This window comes from Nomascus leucogenys, chromosome 3, assembly GCF_006542625.1.
Source record: "Nomascus leucogenys isolate Asia chromosome 3, Asia_NLE_v1, whole genome shotgun sequence".
Lineage (NCBI taxonomy): Eukaryota > Metazoa > Chordata > Mammalia > Primates > Hylobatidae > Nomascus > Nomascus leucogenys.
Window position 1 is genome coordinate 92099308 of NC_044383.1, and position 6000 is coordinate 92105307.

Here is a 6000-nt window from a genome sequence, read left to right on the forward strand (position 1 = left end):
CAGACCACTCAAACTTTCCCTGTATCAGCAATAAGACTGTTTCCCTTTCTTATTCTTCATGTGTTCACTGAAGTAGCACTTTTCATTTCCTTCAAGAATGTTTTTCCTTTGCATTCACAACTAACTGTTTGGCTAACTGCTGAGCTATCTCTTTGGTGCAAGAGGCTTAGTTTTGGCTTATTTCAGCTTTCAACATGCCTTCCTCATTAAGCTTATTATTTCTAGCTTTTGATTTAAAGTGAGAGGTGTGTGACTCTTCCTTTCACTTGAACAGTGAGATACCATTGTAGGGTTATAAATTGACTTAATTTCAATATTATTGTGTCTCAGGTAATAGTGACCCCTGAGGAGAGGGAGAGAGTTGAGGGGACATCCATTTGGTGAAGTAGTAAGAACACCCATATTTATAGATTAAGTTTACTGTCTTCTATGCGCATGGTTCATGGCACCAAAACAATTACAATGGCAACATCAAAGATTACTGATCACAGATCACTATAACAGGTATAATAATAATGAAAACATCTGAAATATTGCAAGAATTATGAAACTGTGACACAGAGATGCAAAGTGAGCACATGCTGTTGAAAAAATGGTACTGATAGACTTACTTGACACAGGGTTGCCACAAACATTCAATTTGAGAAAAACACAATATCTGCAAAGTACAATGGTGACATTCAATAAAATGAGACATACCATATGCTGTAAAGAGACATATGTGAGAATATGTCACTGTAGCAATAGTTGGAGGCAACCTGAGTACTCACTACTAAAGGAATAGAGAAATCAAATATGATGGCTACACATTGTGGAGTACCATGAAGCAGTTAGAAGCAATGAATTATTGGATGAACATGCATATGAGGGAAGATCTTAAAAATCAAATGATGATTTTTAAAAATAAAGTTACGGAATGAAATTGATAGCACCTCATTTATTGACAATTAAAAACACATACATGGCTGGGTACGATGGCTCACACCTGTAATCCCAGCACTTTGGGAGACTTAGGTTGGAGGATTGCTTGAGTTCAGGAGTCCAAGAACAGCCTGGGCAACATAGCAAGGCCTTGCCTCTACAAAAATTAGCCGGGCATTGTGGTACCTCCCTGTAGTCCCAGCTACTCTGGAGGCTGTGGTGGGAGGATTGCTTGAACCCGGTAGCTGGAGGTTGCAGTGAGCTGAGATTGTGCCACTGCACTCCAACCCGGGGGACAGAGCACTCTGTCTCAAAAAACAGAAATAAAAATAAAAACTCGGGTCCTGCCCACGTAGGGTTGGGGCCTGTGGTGCGCGGGAAGCAGCACAGCCCTGCACAGGAGGTGATGGCAACGCTGACCATCCGGGTCCCTGAAGAACGGTGCCGGAAAAACGTTTTGCCCCGTCAAGACTCAGGAGGATGAAAGTTATCACTTGTGAAATAGCCTGGCATGACAAAGACCCTGTTTACAGCCTGGACTTCCAGCATGGGATGGCCGGGAGGACGCACAGACTGGTGTCTGCAGGCATGGACTCCGCTGTCAGGATCTGGAAGGTAGAAAAGGGACGAGATGGAAATGCCATCATGGAATTTTTGTCCAATCTTGCTCATCATACCAAAGCCGTCAATGTCCTGTGTTTTTCTCCAACTGGGGAGATTTTAGCATCGGGAGGAGATGATGCTGTCATCCTGTTGTAGAAGGTGAATGATAACAAGGAGCTGGAGCAGATTGCTTTTCAGGATGAGGACGAGGCCCAGCTGAACAAGGAGAACTGGATGGTTGTGAAGACTCTGCGGGGCCACTTAGAAGATGTGTATGATATTTGCTGGGCAACTGATGGGAATTTAATGGCATCTGCCCGTGTGGATAACACAGCCATCATATGGGATGTCAATAAAGGACAAAAAATATCAATTAACGTAATATAAAAGTTATGTCCAAGGAGTAAACTGGGACCCTTTAGGTCAATATGTTGCTACTCTGAGCTGTGACAGGGTGCTGCAGATATACAGTATACAGAAGAAGCGTGTGGTTTTTAATGTTTCGAAGATGCTATCTGGAATAGGGGCTGAAGGAGAGGTGAGAAGCTACTGGATGTTTCACGATGATAGCATGAAGTTGTTCTTCAGTAGACTGAGTTTCACTCCTGATGGATCTTTGCTCCTCACACCAGCTGGATGTGTGGAATCCAGTGAAAATGTAATGAACACCACTTACGTTTTCTCCAGGAAGAATCTTAAAAGGCCCATCGCTCATCTTTCATGTCCTGGAAAAGCCACTCTTGCTGTTGGCAGCTGTCCAGTCTACTTTGAACTGAGGCCGGTGGTGGAAACAGGTATGGAGGTAATGAGTCTGCCCTACCGCCTGGTATTTGCTGTGGACTCTGTGCTTCTGGACACCCAGGAATCCTTCCCTTTCGGTTATGTGTCTAATACACATTACCACACCCTCAGTGACATTTCATGGTCTAGCGATGGCGCCTTCATGGCCATTTCTTCCACAGACAGTTACTGCTCGTTTGTGACATTTGAGAAAGGTGAACTTGGAATACTTTTAAAACAGAAGTCAGTTTTGAGCACGACAACTCCTGATACAGCAAAGAAAACCAAGAGTCAGACACACTGAGGGTCTTTGCCAGGACCCGGACCAGTAGAGGGGACAACTCCCGGCAGAACCCAAGACCCCAGCAACCCCTGCTTGACTCCCACTCAGGCCAGACAGGCCCCAGCCCCAACAGCCATCAGGGACCCTCCCTCTATCATTCTGCCATCAAAAGCTCCTTGCCGAGGCCTTCAGAGAAGAAGACCCTGCCACCCAGTAGTTAAAACACAAAAGCCCATCCATCCCGGAGGGTCACTCTGAACACATTGCAATCCTGGAGCAAGACAACACCCCGGAGAATAAACTTAATACCCTTAAAGACAGACACTCCACCAAAGTCTGTACCAATCAATGTAATTTCCACCCCTTCTGCAGAAGAATTTAGTAGGAGATGCCTGGAAACACTCAGGGCAGTCCTGCAGAGCTAAAACAGCCCAGACTCAATGAAAACAAAGGGGGCACTGAAAGTCTGGAACCTTGATGGGACCTTGGCTTCTGCTCAAAGCCTTCCAGGCCTCCCATGTGTGCAATGAGGTGGTGAAGCTGGAGATGCCTGAGACCAGTCGCTTCCATGGAGCAGGACAGATGCTGTAAATGGATTTCTGTAACAGAAGTGACATGTGTACTGATTTTTCTCCAGAAATATGGATGCTGTTTTATTCAGTCTCCATTTTTAACTTGGGGATGTGAACGTTTTAACATACTGAATCCTCTTTTTCATGAGTCTCTGAAACTGGAGCAGTTCAACATTATCCAGTGTGAAAATCAATGAGTCCTCCCTGGCATCCTCATGGAAATGCAGACACTTCATGGAGGGACTCCTTTTAAAGTTAGAATTAGGAAGATGAGAAAGTAATTTGAGATTTTACTCTGTTGAATTTTAGAATATTTGAAGTAATGGTTAGATTTTGCTTCTAAGGAGTTGATTGATTAAACTTTGGAAGGTTAAAAAAATAAAATAAATAAAAACACACACATTGTAGGGTTCACTAGAGGGACAGAACTAATAGGATAGATAGATATCAAAGGGAGCTTATTAAGTATTAACTCACATGATCAGAAGGTCTCACAATAGGCTGTCTGCAAGCTGAGGGGCAAGGAAGCCAGTCTGAGTCCCAAAACTGAACAACATGGAGTCCGAAGTTCGAGAGCAGGAAGCATCCAATATGGGAGAAAGGTGTACATTGGGAGCCTAGGCCAGTCTAGTCTTTTCACATTTTTCTGCCTGCTTTATATTCTAGCCATGCTGGCAGCTGATTAGATGGTGCTCACCCAGAGTAAGGGTGTGTCTGCCTTTCCCAGCCCACTGACTCAAATGTTAATCTCCTTTGGCAACACCCTCACAGACACACCCAGGATCAATACTTTGGATCCTTCAATCCAATCAAGTTGACACTTAGTATTAACTATCACATACATATAGAGAAAGAAGCAGTTTGCTGCTATAAACTCCGTGAGACAGCCAAAAAATTGTGAGTTCCCCAAGTGTGAGAAGGGAAAAGTCTGCCTCTGAACACACATCCCCATTGGGGAACCTGAAAATCCAGATCACAGGAGGATTTAACCTTACCTATAATGGAAATGGATTTCGAGTTGAGCAAAATATAAAAGTAGAAGCAGCAGCAGGAAAAGCCCTGTAGGTACTCCTGGTCCCCAGCTAGAGCCCAGGGAAACCATCCCTGGCTTCATCTTACAGCAGTCCTCGGGGACAGCAACAGAAGCCAGTGGAACTGGGGAGGGGCCACAGGGTGAAGGAAGCTTCTAGCTGAACTTTGTAATAATTTTGACTGAGCATGAATTTTCCTAAGCAGATCAGGGGCAGGGGTACTGCAAATGGGAAGTGTAGATACAAGTGCAGAAGCCACAGCACATGGTGCAGGCAGGCATGCAGGGAGGGGCAAGGCCTGAGACTGTTTACTTTCTCAGCGGGGAGGCTTGTAGCCTGGGGCAAGATTTCAGCCCTGGTGACCAACTGCCTGGATATAAACTTTAGGATGTTGGTGGGGTATGGCGGGAGTGAGACTGGCCTTGCTGGCTGTGTGGGAGCTAGGTGAAGCCTGTCACTGCTGGTTTCCCCCCACTTCCCTGGTGACCTGTAAGATGCAGCAGAGGCAACCACAATCCCACTGGGAACATAACTCTATTGGCTGGAGAAACACCTCCCATCCTTGGCCACGAACAGTGACCGAGGCAAGCCCTGCCCAAGGAGATTCTGAGTTCAGATCCACCTAACCCTGCCCCAGCCTGATGGTTTTTCTCTACCCACCCTGGTAGCTGAAGACAAAAAACATAAAGTCTTGGGAGCTCTATGGCCCTGCCCATTGCTGGCAAAACCCGAGTGCTTCTCCTGGCCAAGGTAGGGCAAGCTTATATCAGCCTTCAACTACTCCAGCTAGTGCGCTCTTAAAGTGCCATCTCCTGGTTGGGGGCCAACCAACTCAAGCCGTTACGGCAACTCATAACAGAACAACCCTGCTCCAAAGAAGGAGAAAACAACAGCTAATTCCACTGCCCACAACACCCTGGCTAACCAGAGCTCTTGAGTCTGTCCACATGACAACTTCATTGCTAGCAAAACCAGCATTCAAGAAAACCAGTGTAATAAACCAAACTACAATCAAGGACTCCTACAGAGTCTACTTCACTTCCTTGCCACCTCCACTGGAGCAGGTGCTGGTATCCATGGCTGGGAGATCTGAAGACAGATCACATCACTGGACTCTTTGCAGATATTCCCCTGCACCAGCCCAGGACCTGGTAGCCCCGCTGGGTGGCTAGACCCAGAAGGGAAAGAGTAATCACTGCAGTCTGGCTCTCAGGAAGCCCCATCCCTAGGGCAAGTGGGAGAGTACCACAAAAGGGATCACCTCGTGGGATGAAAAAATCTGAACAGCAGCCCTTGAGTTCCAGATATTTCTACTAAAACAGTCTACCCAAATGAGAAGGAACCAGAAAAGTATTTATAGTAATATGACAAAACGAGGTTTTATAATATCCCCAAAAGATCATAGTAGCTCCCTGGCAATGGATATAAACCAAGAAGAAATCTCTGAATTGCCAGACAAAGAATTCAGAAGGTTGATTATTAAGCTACTCAAGGAGGTGCCGGAGAAAGGTAGAAACCAACTTAAAGAAATTTAGAAAATGTTACAGGATATGGTGAATCCATATCGTGAGAAATAGGTATCATAAAGAAAAGACAATCACACCTTCTGGAAATAAAAGATACACTTACAGAAACGCAAAATATGCTGGAAAGTTTCAATAATAGAATCGCACAAGTGAAAGAAAGAACTTCAGAGCTCAAAGACAAGGCTTTCAAATTAACCCAATCTGACAAAGATAGAGTAAAGAATAAAAATAAAAAAAAAAAAGCCTCCAAGAAATTTGGGATTATGTTACACAACCAAACCTAA

At 44.9% G+C, this 6000-nt stretch overlaps 1 pseudogene; it reads left to right on the forward strand.

The window, feature by feature from the left end:
* Positions 1-1401: 1401 nt before the first annotated feature.
* Positions 1402-3065, forward strand: LOC100584119 (annotated as a pseudogene).
* The last annotated feature ends 2935 nt before the right edge of the window (positions 3066-6000 follow it).